Here is a 13,951-nt window from a genome sequence, read left to right as displayed (position 1 = left end):
TGGCAGACGAAATACGTGCCTTTGGCTGCTAAGAGTATAGGGGAGGTTCGGGAAGCGAACACATATGTTTCCGTGCATATGCTCTTTCCTAATTGTGCTTTGGGATCCCTACCGATACCTTGTAAACATAAGTGACCTCGGTGGGGCACTATCCAAACTGGGCGGGATTTCTTTGCTGCCTGGCTCTTACTCAGGTAAACCCCATATTTAGTTACGTTCCAACGAGTGTAGGGACTGAGTTCATCTTTTGGGATCGCAAGATAAGTGTAGAACTCCCTACTCATATTTCTTATCCCTGCCACTAGTGCCTTGTTACTGGAATCGCTCTCAGTGGAACGGGTCGGGTATGGTTCTAGGGCGAATAGGAACATGGTCTGGAAAGCCCACAGAGAACCATAATAACTGAATGGCAGGATAAAGTATGGGATACCCTTGTCAGTTGTGTGTGGCATGAGTCCGCATATCCAACAGTTCGATGTGTTCATTATGGACTGGTGTTGGTGTAGAAGTTGAATGAATGAGTTATTTACAAATTCGAGTCTTCTGGCAGACTCGTGTTCAGGTAGAGGGTGAAAGGAGTGCGGAGAGAGAGTGGGAGGAGGCGTTGGCCGAGTGTCATTTGAAAACAAGGAAACTTGAAATACGAATAGAGCATAACCAGTCAAGAACATCGCTATGCTACACAGCATTAAAACACATATTATCAGGAATCTTCTTTTGGACAGTATCGTGCATAATTGTTTTTCAAAGTTCGTGAATCTGATAGGTCTCTTTACCCTAGGAAACTCCATCCTCTAGTTGCTGCCCGCGGTGGTAGATTGATTCTGCCAGGGAGTGCGCTCTGTTCAGTCCGGGGTAACTCCCGTGGACCAACCAGAACCGTTGACCTAAACGTCCCCAGTTGCACTCCCCAGACTTCAACCGCGACCCTAGCAGCAGAACCGGATGGCGGTTCAAAAATCAAAAATGAGCAAGTTTCCTGAGAGTGAGAGAGCTGAAAAATCAAAAATAGTTCTTAGGGGAAAGGAAATTCACATTAGTTTGCCTTTTATTAGTCTCTTTGTCTAGACCTTAGATTGTATCGTCGTTTCCCAGGTACGGTGTGGTCTTCAAACAATGTCTCAGGTTCGGTAGTGTCCAACTGCATAGACGGTGGCACAAGTCCTTGTAAAATATGATCACTCTCCTTTTCGGAACCAGTCTCTTTCAAACGTGCATCGCTGAAAGGGATGAAGCGAGGTATGGATTCTGTCTCAGAGTCGGCAAGTCCTTCATTGACCCACCGGTCGTATGGGAGGGGTAGAGGGACCCGTTTACAATGGGTCCCGTGCACCCAGTTCTTTTTGCCTTCCACCCGAACAGCTGATCTCGTGGAAAGAAGTACCAGGTGCGGTCCGGTCCACCTCGGTTGTCCGTTGTTTGTGCGCTGGAAATTCCGCACCAAGACCCACGTGCCGGGTTCGATGGAGTGACCTGGATCGTCAGAGGCTGGCGGAGAGGAACTGTGAACCTGTTGGTGTAAGACACGCAATTTAGTTGTTAATTCGCACAAATAGTCAAGCAGTACGGGGTGTTCTATTTCGCTGAGTTTCTTTAGCCTTGGCACGCCCCAGACGTTGGCTGGGCGGCCAAACACTATCTCATGGGGGCTAAGTCCTAATCTGGAATGGACGGTCGTTCTGGTTGACAAGAGTGCTAGAGGCAAGGCGTCAGGCCATTTAAGACCTGTACAGGCTTGGATCTTGGCTAATTTGAGCTTTAACGTGCCATTGTAGCACTCTACTAATCTAGCTGATTGGGGGTGGTTTGCAGAGTGGAACTTTTGGTGTATGCCTAGACACTCACACACTCTCTTCATCACGCGTCCTACGAATTCGCTTCCATTATCACTCCAGACAATTCTAGGCATACCAAATCTAGGGAAGAACTCTTTGACAAGGGCTTTGGCAGTTGACAAGGCGGTATTGTCCTTAAGGGGGTATGCTTCCACCCACCTGGAGAAAGCACAAACAACCACAAGCACGTGTTTTAAGTTGTTGCACCTCTCCATGTGTATGAAATCTAGCTGCAAAACCTCGAACGGATACGTTGGAGGTGCAAAATGACCAGCTGGAGTTGGGGTTCCTCTACCGGGATTGTACTTCAAACACACCATACAGTTTCTGACCACATTCTCTGCATATTTTGGGATATTACTATTCTGCCATACTGGGGCCAATAGTTTACATATTCCTCTCGAACTGATGTGTGCAATTCCATGAGCCATTGTTACTACTGCAAGTACATATGCGTTAGGTAATAGCCATCGCTGGTGTTCCGACAATTCGACCCAACAACCATTCGCATCTAATCTACCTGTACTTTCTCTCCATTCATTCACCTCTTTCTCAGTTGCCTCGACTTGTTTAGATTTCACGCTTTCAATGGTGTCCTCACACATTCCCACATCAGTAATCCATCTAGCGGGACCTACAACATACATCCGACTCATCGTGTTCCTTGCAGTCTCTTTCGCAACCTCGTCTGCAAATGCATTCCCGCGGCCAACATCATCCTGAATCTTTTTGTGCGCACTGCATTTCATAATTGCAACTTGTAGTGGCAAGGTCAATGACTCAAGGAGTTCATTAACTAGCTGACCATGTTGTATCTTTGCACCATGTGACGTAAGGAACCCACGTTCACGCCACAATCTCCCAAAACTGTGAGCCACACCAAAGGCGTATTGGCTGTCAGTGTACACATTCACTCGCTTTCCTTTCGCCAACACACATGCTCTTGTAAGTGCAATTAGCTCTGCAGCTTGTGCAGAATTGTGGGAAATGCGCGCGGTCTCTATAATGGTGTGTAATGTCGTTACGGCATATGCTGCAGTCGTATCACCATTCGGCAATTTGAAACATGAACCATCAACCCATAAAGTATCGTTGCATTCAGGAAGGGGAGTGTCCTGTAAGTCTACTCTCCCTTTTGTCTCTTCTTCTGTCCTAAAGCAGCAGTCATGTTTATCAATCTCGTCTGTTTCTGTCGGGATGGGTAGTAGCGTAGCGGGGTTGAGTGTATCACACCTCTTTATGTGGATGTGACTTGCTAACAGTGTAAGTTCGTAACTGGATAGTCGAGCGCTAGTAAGATGTTGTGTCTTCGTCCTGTTTCGCAAGATGTCTACTGCATGCGGAACCATAACGATCAGAGTATTATTCATGACTAATCCAGCAGACTGTCGAATGCAGACAGCTGCTGCGGCGGTAGCCCTCAGACAACTTGGTAGGGCTTTAGCCACAGGGTCTAGAGTTGCCGAAAAATACGCACATGGGCGCTGCTTGTCCCCAAAGTGTTGTGTTAAGACTGATAATGCACAACCTTCCTTCTCATGGACATATAATGTAAAAGGCTTACTGTAGTTGGGGTTTCCCAACACAGGAGCCGAACATAATGCATCACGCAACTCGTGGAAACTCGTCTGACAATCTTCAGACCAGGGCATAGGATTGGGCGTGTCTTTGCAGAGTAGTGCCAGCAAGGGTTTAGCTAGTAGTGAGAAATTCGGTATCCATTGTCTACAGTACGATGTAATGCCCAAGAAGGCACTCAGTTCTGCAATTGCCTGTATTCTTTCTGGTGTCAGTCTCCTTCCCTCCTTCGATAAGATGTGACCTAGGTAGGTCACTTCTTGTCGACAAAATTGTAGTTTGGAAAGAGAGACTTTGTGCTTCATGTCACATAAGTGACGCAATAATGACACCGTAGCTTTCTTGCAAATTTCTTCAGTGTCTGCAGCGATCAACAGATCGTCTACCTCCTTAATTAAAGTTGAACCATCTGGTAGAATAATCGTGTCCAGTTGTGTTTTCAGAGCCTGACTGAATATTGATGGGCTTTCGCAGTAGCCTTGAGGAGCGCACTTGAAGCGGAAGCTTCGTCCTCCTAAATTGAAGCCAAAAATGTCTCTACTCTCCTCAGCAATCGGGATGCTGAAGAAAGCGTTCTTCAGGTCAATCACCGAGAACCAAGCTACTGAAGCTGGAACCATTGTCAATAAAGCAGTAATGTCGGGGACAACTGGAAACTGCGGGATAACTACCTTATTCACTTCTCTGAGATCAATCACAAACCTGTACACAGGCGGTTGTGAAGGATCAGTACGTTTTAAGACGGGCAAAACTGGACTGTTACAAACATTACCTGTTGTTTCTTCGATAACATCTTTATCGATCAGATCATAAACGATCGTCAACAACGCCTTTTCGCATTCGCTAGATATTTTGTATTGGGGAATACGTGGCAACCTAACGTTGGCTTTCAAAGTTATGACATACGGTGCTATCTCCAAACGACCGACATCATTAGAACCATTACCCCAAAGTATATCAGGAAGTGATGACAATTCAGTTGAAATATTTTCCTTTGACAAATACATTGGAAAAATGACTTTCTTACCTAAAGTAAGTTGTACTCCCAAGGGGGAACAGTATAAAGTCGCATATAACCTCTTTAGTAAATCCAAACCTAACAAATTTTCACCGCAACCTGTTGTCAAAATGAGGGGTGCTTCTAATTCGCATGGGCCAACAGAAAGTGATATAGGACTAGAGATCGGGTTTCTAACAGGGGCGCCAGAGAAACCTACTGAGACATTCATTTCGCCAGACAAAGGTGCGCCAGGAAGTTTCGAGTGCATAATAGAACTCTTTGTAGCACCAGTATCCAGCAGAAATGGCTCTGACACTCCTGAGGCAATTACCTCGACATAAGGTCCATTCTGATCTACTGGAACTGAAACGACTCCCTCTCTTTGTCCATGGCTGTCCTAGCAATCATTAGCCTCATTTTCGTGTTCGGTGTAATAGTCGTCAGCATAGTACTGAGCTGACCTAGACGATGCATTATTCTGTTGGTCAAAGCTGTTCATGGAATCCTGAGGCGGAAAAGAAGCTGTGTTCTGGGAGAAATTTCCACGGCCCCTACCTCTAGGGGCATGTTGAACACCTCTTCCCCTTACACCTGAAACGCCGTTTAAGCGTCGCGCAAGAGCCGGACAATTACTTTTGAAGTGACCCTCTTCCTTGCAATACGCACATTGATTCGGGCCATACGGAAGACGCTGATGGGAAAACTCGTTTCCTTGCGCGTTTCTCGAATACTGCTGTTGTTGCTGATAATTGGGCTGACTAGCCATACGAGGCGGATAGGCCTGCTGGAGAAGAACTTTAGTTTTTAAATCTTTCGTCTTTTTGTCTGCCTTATCTAGCTCGTCTTTGCGCCTATTTTCATAGTACTGGGCTGTAGCTAAAATCTGCGCTGACGTAGAGACAGCCCAAGCACTCTCTGAATCTTTTAGTTTATTACACAGTTCAGGAAGTAAATTATGTACGAATTTGTCTACAAACAATCTTTGACCACCCTCGGTAGCCATATCCTGACCACTATGATCGGTGAAAGTCTCCTCAAATCTCGTGAAAAAGTCAGACACATTCTCATCTTTCTTCTGCTTGCACGCAGAGAGCTTATCCCAGTTTACGCGTACTTCAGGCATTATTGTTTTTATGTACGCGATAATCCTACCGAGAAGTTCAGCTATTAACGGCTCAGGTTTAAAACCACCAATTTGTCTAGCATCTGTAGCGGTAATGTTTGCCCATGAGTCACCTAGTTCCTGGTCATGATCCGTATGACGGATTTTTTTCCATAAAGGATGTGGAACAACGTTCCCAAACAACATGTCTACATCCGCTAAATTCATTATACATGAGCTTGCAGTTTGCGATAACTCCTTATAATACCCAGTCGGGTTTTTACGAGGATCAGGCAGTGTCTGCTTGAGTGCTAAAACTTCGGATCTTTTCCAGGGGACATGTACCCATACACGCTGGAAATGAGGCAGAATTGGTGGATTTGCATTCGCATCACCTTCCCTCCAAACCGGAGGAACCTCTCTCATGGGGTACTGTCTCGCTCTTTTCCTACCTGATACGTCGTCTTCGTGCAATGATCTAGAGACGTTTCCCTTACTCCTATAAGAGAGCAATAACTCTATCGCTTTCTCAACATCTGCACCTACAATCATACCTTCATGGAACTTAAAGCGCGTACGCCATAGTTCGTCCATTGTGCATTTGGGATCATTTGTCTTCACATCTTCGCACAGATATACACACATTTCTTCGAATACGTGTCTCTGAGTGGGTGCATTCCATTGACGAAAAACGTCCATAACATGCTGAACATCATATCTAACAGTATCCGTAATCCATTGGCGGGCTAGTTCATTCAGCACTTTTCTTTCCTCGTAATCAGGCAGTTGACTACGTGACTGTCTATCTTCTGTTTTAGGGGTCGTTTTAGGCGACCCAAAGAAAGGTGAAAGCAGACTAGTGACGGTACCTGTCACTCTTTGTCTAATAGGAGGAGAACCTTGCGGAAGGGCAAGTGCATCGGAAAAGACATGCTGAGGCAAAGAAGAAGTAGAGGCAATAGCAGAGGAAGTTGGAGCGGTAGCAGACGTAGTATCATAGAGAATAGTTGGAGCTGTAGGCAAAGTCGTAGAAGTAGATGGAGTAGGTAGCAGAGACGGCGGCCTTTGAGAAGGCTGCGCCGGCGAAGTAGGAACCAGCTGAACAGTAGCTGGCGTTTGTGCAAGAGCTGTGTTACGTGCGCCGGGGCGCGGTATAGTAAAACGCTTTGGGGGTGCCGTAGCGTCTAACGCATACGGTGGAGGTGAGCTTAATAAGTGGGACATTAACGGATCTTTCTCGGATCTCTCCTCTTGACCTTGTCCCTTATGTGGTAACATCGGGTAGCATTTATCTACTGCTAGTTTCTTGCTCCTAAGCATTTGTTCGTTTTCTTGCTCTTCCTCGTTATCCCTGTATGAAATGGCAGCTTGCACCATTGACATTCCTCTTTTATTCTTTTTTGCTAATTTTATTTCTTTCTGTTTGGCTTCTTTGCGCCATAAGCGAAAAGAGTCAAACATCGCCGGCCGGGCTTTTTTCTTGAACAATTTGACCTCTAGGTTATCTAATATTTCTGAATCAAAACTACCATATTGGGGCCATTTTAAAACACCATCCTTGCGGGTGTATTTTATCCACACTTCATTATATGTGATAGGACCTACGCCGTGCTTTACATAGAGCTCATATGTTGGAGTTCCAATTGGAGGAACCGGACAAGAATCCTCTAATCGGGAGTCCTTACTACAACCAAGACAAAACAAGTTTCCAAGTCTGCTAAAACCAGGCATCTTCGCTCACTAGTCTAGCTTCAAACTTCAAAGGATTATCTGTTACGATATTTCTCGTGAAAACACGAGTCCTTCGGCTTTGGGGCTTGCAAGTACCAAATCAAAGCGTATCTCAAGGATACCAAAAACTAAGGACAAACTAAGGACTGGGAGACGCTCCACTTATACTTAACTGAAGTATTTGAAGATCTGTGACGTCGCTAGAAGACTCGTCTATCGTTTCGCTCTACCAAGGATCACTGGGTCCAAAACAAGGCGATAGTCAGGGCAGCAGTCCTTCGTAGCCGTCGGGACGCGGGGAACCTCGCAGCAAAGACCTTCGGAACCACGTCGACATACAGGGGTCGCTGAAGTGGCTGGCCGTCCTCTGGAATTTTCACACGAAGCTCCTCACGAACATCTGGCTTGGACCGTCGCCGCTTGATACCGCCCCGAGTTGGGTGCCAACTGAGGTAACGGGTTTTTAGGAACCCGCTGGTGCCAGGGGATAACACCCGAAGACCTCTGAGTTCTCCCTTGTTCCGGACCACAGAAACACAGAGTCTTCTAGTTACCGTCAGAGATCAAGTTTTATTGGCAGCTACCAAGTAACAGGTGTCCTAAAAACACGACAGCACGGGTTGTGTGTCTTCAGGAGACTGTTCGTTTTTACAGAACCAGCCGTCTCCTTATATACAAAAATAATAGCTACAAGCAATAATTCCTGAGTTTATGATATGGCTATACACATATTTCTACAATAATACAAAAGAGCGAAGTCATGTAGGCAAGCCCCTATTTTAGACGTCCAGTTCGTGATAGATTACCCGGCCAGGCCCGGAACTCCCATCAGATATCGACGAAACCCCAATAAAGAAAGGCACCTCCTAGTCATAAAACTGGCCATAAACAGGGTGCGTGGACAGGTGTGTGTGTGTGTAAAAACATGATCTGGATGTAGTGAATGGTTTGTGGTATGTTGTGCATCGATGCTATCGTATTCGGCCACTGGGCGAGGAGCTGCCCAAACAGGTTTGGCTGGAGGCAATGGAGTCAGTTGGGACAGGTCAGGGGAAAGTCAAGGAAAGGTGGACGTGTCCTTTTAGATCAGACTCGGCCTTACTTAATTGACTTATCATGAGGGCAAGACACAAGATGGATGCCGTTCACAAAATGGAGTCTAAGGGTTCGGAACGGAAACTATGATTTAAGGGTGTTGGCATCCCCCAATCATGACGCAAATGCATAGGGATGATGTCCTAATCATTATCGGTCTGTTGACACCAAATTCGTCATGGGATATTGATGTTTCGGGACACGGGTATCGGACCTCGATACCGGGACAACAGCAGGGTCCAGAATTTCAGAACCACAGGCATAAATCTCATCCTGCATTAGGCCCAATCACATTAGCATAGGGATACACATAGTAGCATTTGGCAGTTCCATAGGCAGGAAAACATTAGACCTAAACCTGAGTCATAGGGGAAATATCGTTAGGCATAAACCTATTGGCAAGTCCAACAGTCTGGGGCATAACCTGTAGGCCTCAAATTAGCATTGGCCACCCTGGGCATGAAGTAGGGGGCAGCAACATGAGCCAAAAACAACATTAACAGGACACCTGATGCCAATACACCTGGAATAGCTGCCCCAAAGTTGCAGATTTGCTTCTGGCGCTACTGCACCTGGGGAGCCCCTACTTGGGGGCTCTCAAATTACCAATGTCCCAAAATCAGCACTGCAAACCGGAGGGAAAAGCATTAGGTATCATCCTAGATACAAATGCATTATGCAACAATACTATGCAAGAAATCATATGGGGCAATAGGCCTCACCAGCATATTCACAGTTCGCCCCAATAGGGGGCACAACACTCTGAAACTGGCCCCAGGCCAACTGGCCTCTCTCCGGGGCTCAAATGCCCTATGTCCCGCAAAGTCAGTACTGGCTGCAAAAACAGCAAAAGCAAAGTGCGCAAAGCACTGGGGCAGGGCAGGAGTGTCTCTCACTCCTCTCTCTCTTCTGCTGAGGAGTACAATGCCCCCCAATACGTTGCAGCTGCCCACTGTCAGCCAAGCAGGCAGGGGGGAATCCCACATGCCGGGATCCCCTCATAGCACTTTAGAATCCCGGCGCTGCAGACATCCGCTCCTCTTCTCCTGGGCACAGTTGTAGGGCCTTGGCAGCAAGCAGAGCACAGTCAATGCAAATATGGCACTCTGGCAGCACCCCAATGCAGCACACATGCAGGGGAATTGAAATATAGTGCTTTGACAGCACAGCGCTGCAGGCGTCAGCTCCTCTTCCCCTGGCACCTTGAATATAGCGCTTGCGAGGCACTAGGCCCCACTAGAAGCTTCAGGGACAGAAGATAGTGTACCTCTTCTGGTAATCAGGAAAACAGTGCCCACCAGGCACTAGAGTGCAGGCAGAGCAACACAGTCACTTCAAATATGGCGCGTCACTAGGAGCTAGGTGTCTCACAGTTCCCTGGGTCCCACCCGTGGGAGTAGAGTCCACGCTCCTCACCTCCTTGGAGTGCAGGCTGTCAAAGTATAGCACTCACGAGGCACTAGGGCAGCAGAGCAGGCAGGTCAGGCTGGGCAAGATCAGCAGACAGTGGGCACTCCTCAGTACAGGACAGCAGCTCCTAGAAGCAGTCATCTCCCATAAAGTGTCACTCCTCCTGACACAGCAGTCTTTACTCCAGCAAAGGCTCTCACTGGCCCTGTGGGGTACAGATGGGCTCAGGGGCCAGCACACAGCCCCATGCGGCGGTACCTCCTTGTAGAGTGTCCCCTGTCATTCCAGTCCACCCTCAGTCTGAGCACATGGCATCTCTACTGCTCTACATATACACCCCTCCTCCCACCTACCAGAAAGGGCTGGAAGCTTCTAGAAGGTCCCTGGCAGGTCCAGCCTCACTGTCACTGGGGGAAGTGTAGAGTACCTTGCCACTTCAAACACTAGATCGCCAACCCACCTCAGTCAGGCAGCACAAGCAGACAGAAATGGCGTCCATTTTAAAAGTGACATTTTACAAAGGTGCATTTCTGCAATGGTGAAAATGACTCTGCGCATGCCATTGCGCAGCATGTATCACTGCATCTCGCACCACACATGGCTTATACATTTCCTACCATGGGGGAGATGTCCCCTAAAGGGGGGGTTCCTAATATACTTATGTAAGGCAGAAAGCACACACACTTTGCACTGCGAACCAGCGCCAAAGTGTCCAACATCCTGAACCCACCAATTCCATTACAGCGAATGGGCTAGGGGAAAGGCAAAAAGTTTCGGGATGACCTAACACCTAGTTTTCCTCCATACCTTCCCTGCTAAAGGTACACACATGAATGGAAGTTCAACAGCATGCTAGAGATAATGAAGATGCAAAGGCATTTGATGAACCAGTCACAAACCAGCTGTTAGTTCCACATAATAATTGTGTCTTCCATTTAAGACTTAATGCTTATAATTTGGCGTTTCAATCTTAACTGTGCAACTTGAATCTCATAGAGATGATTTGCATATTTGTATACTATTTAAATAAGTTAATTCATACTTTGATATACCTTATGCAGCTTGGTTCTTAAAATACTCCACTTAGTTATAATGCATCTGAATTTGACAGCATTTACTAAACATCGGTGTCCTTCCTACATCTGTGTACATACACACCTACATAAAAAGCTTTGAACACAAGTGATCAATGCAATAGAACATAATGGCAGATCATTCAATCTTTGTGCTGGAAAACAGCAGCGGATTAGCTCTTCCCAACTGAGGAAGCCCCATAACTAATACGCCTTAGAAAGGGGGCAAAGACTACTGTAAAATGCAGTAACATCAGGTACCGATAAATAGTTGAATTTGGCTGAGACGCAATGGTATCTTGAAGTCAAGGGACAGTGAATTTCACACAAATGTCCAAGCTGTCACCAGATATTTCGAGAAAATCAGTTCCTCACAACTAATGGGTACTTCAAGATTACAAACTCACTCACCTATTTCTGTCATAGCTCCATGAGCCTAATCTTTGGTTGACTTTGGCATTTCGTTTTGAGCCGTTTTAACTGCATAGGCTTGGATTTTCAGCCGTTTTAACTGCATAGGCTTGGATTTTCAGAAGCAGTGCCCTAGGATTTAGGGATGAAAAACTAAAAATAAAGCGACGCATAGCCAGCAAAGATTTGACTGGAATAATGTGCTCTAAGTAGTTTCCAGAGGATGCAAGTATGGGTTTATCCATATTGGCAAGAATGGCGGTTATGCACTTAAATATGCACATTTGTTTTTTAAGTTGAGTACGAAAAATAACTATTGACAATTTTGCTAGTATGAAGAAGTTGCTTACTTTCATCCTTCTTATAGTTTCTAGGCAGCTGCCTGTATTACCTCACCCTTGATAGGATCTGATACGAAATGTACTCAGATGGTGGCGGTAAGGAATGACAAAAGACACATATCTCTGCTGTTGATTCTCCTCGTAATTTATACTTTCAGCACAGTGCAACATCTGCCTTGAATGGTTTTGGTGATGTTGTGTACCCATTATTTGTAGACCGAAATATCTGAAGCCACTGCTTAGTATCAAATGTTCTCTTGGACAAACCTAGGCTTGCGCTGTTGATACCAAAGTAATGATATTGTTTTGTTGTGAAAAATGGTTTAGGGAACTCAGATTGTGGTCAATGTTTGCATTGAACAAATGATGAATGCATGCATTCACATCAGTAGTTACATTGTTTATATTAACAGCTAATGGTGGCCATGTACAGACCACTTAATATAGCATATTGCTGAGTTTCTATTCTATGCATTGTTACAATATATGAAATTCTAAGAAGCTAAGTACTGTTATGGGGTGTGTTGCTGCACTCCAAGTCATTCCCCAACACGAATGTTCTACTCCCTGGGTTAACCGTTAAAAAAACCAATGTCACAGACTTGATATACACAAATATGAGAGAGGCCCTCTACAAGTAATAAAACAACTCTCAGTTTGTCCAAGAAGAATATTAACATTCCATATGTAAATTCTAAAATGCGTATTCAATCACTCAAATACAAGAAACCTGTTTGTAATCAAAGTGATATTCTTTATATCTTGCAATATGAATGACTAACACAGCCAACGTGTTTCATCCCAAAGACAATGGGACTTCTTCAAGGCTGATTATTATTATCTAAAAAGTATTTTTATATTAATTTCTCAATCATTCTTGAAATGTACCTGATAGAGTCAGAACAGTTCTCTCAGCAGTCCCCTGTTTTGGCAATAGGAGAAATCTGCTGTATAGAGGCCCAGGCTCGGCTGCCACCTAGGGAAACCTCTATTCTTGAAACGTACTTGATAGAGGCATAAAAGTTCTTTCAGCTGATCCCTGTTTTGTCAATAAGGGAAACTGTGGTATAGGGGCTCTGCCTTGGCTGCCATCTGAGGTTTCCCTAGGTGGCAGCTGAGTCATGGCCCCTATACCGCAGTTTCCCCCATTGGCAAAACGGGGCTGCTGAAAGAACTTTTATGACTATATCAAGTAAATTAACAGAATGGATAAGAAATAAATATAAAAATACTTTTTGGATAATAAAATTAACCCTGAAGAAGTCCCATTGTCTTTGGGACTAAATTTGTTGGCTGTGTTCGTCATTCATATTGCATGAAAGAAATAAAGAATATCACTTTAACTACACACAAGTATCCTTGTATTTGAGTGATTGGATAATCATTTTGGAATTTACATATGGAATGTTAATTCTCTTCTTGGACACATTGAGAGTTGTTTTATTACGTATGAAGTGCCTGTCCCACATTTCTGTATAACAAGCACAAAATAGATATTAATACAATGCATCTAATTGCGAATGACCTTTGAAGTTCTTATGATTAGTGCATGCAATAAAGAAAGCGTATCACTGAAAAATGGAGCTGTATTTCAAATGGTTGTTCCCTGTTTCACTGCAGGTGGACACAGTCTGTCCTTGGAGGCTACCGCATTTGACTACACCCCTCTACAGGAGTGGTCCCTGAGGCATCCCTAACACCATCTTCTCATCCTCCTCTCATAGGACACTTCAAAGTGGTACTCCAACTTTGCATCTCTTACTAGTGTTCACACAATTAGTGTACCTACCTAAAGCCTCTTTGTATGGGCACCCACATCTGTAAAATGGACAGACCCATTGCCAAAAGTATTCCCTCATATGATTTGGGCCACACCCTCATGCAACTTAGGAACTTCCCTTTTCACATTGCACAGTTGAAAAACGTGTGCCCACATATCAAGTATTACAAGAGAGTCCACTCAGGCATTTACCTCTTCTGTAAAATGGAAGTGACCCCGGTGCTGCTCCAAGGTCTGCAGTGTCCCAGGCTGTGTTTACATAGGTAGCTTTTGGTCTCTTTTTATTATTCTTTTCTTTGTGAAAGTAAAGTTGCTGTTCAAAAGGCATTAATGTATTTATTGTCGTTCGCCCTTCCACCGTGTGATGCTCCAAAGAAGGACTGCTATGTAGGAACCCCTTGAGAAAGTGGGGCTTTCCTGCTCTGCACCACAAAGAATGCTAAGAGTTTGTATAGAAAATAGTGATATGTTAACTAAAAGATACATGGGCACGCAAACGGTGCAGCACAGCTGTATGCTTTCAGACTAATATAATGAATGGTAAATTGATGCTGCTCTTCCTCTTGTATTGGAATATGTGAGCGCCCACGAAAAA

At 45.1% G+C, this 13,951-nt stretch overlaps 1 protein-coding gene across 3 annotated transcripts in view; it reads left to right on the top strand.

Moving 5' to 3' along the window:
• ZNF827 (zinc finger protein 827) overlaps positions 1-13,951 on the top strand; it is a 635,524-nt gene that overhangs the window by 614,757 nt on the left and 6,816 nt on the right. The window lies entirely within an intron of this gene.

This window comes from Lissotriton helveticus, chromosome 2_1 (assembly GCF_964261635.1).
Source record: "Lissotriton helveticus chromosome 2_1, aLisHel1.1, whole genome shotgun sequence".
In the NCBI taxonomy this organism is placed as follows: domain Eukaryota; kingdom Metazoa; phylum Chordata; class Amphibia; order Caudata; family Salamandridae; genus Lissotriton; species Lissotriton helveticus.
Note: the sequence above shows the minus strand (reverse complement) of the source record. Positions and strands in the feature narration are given on the sequence as shown.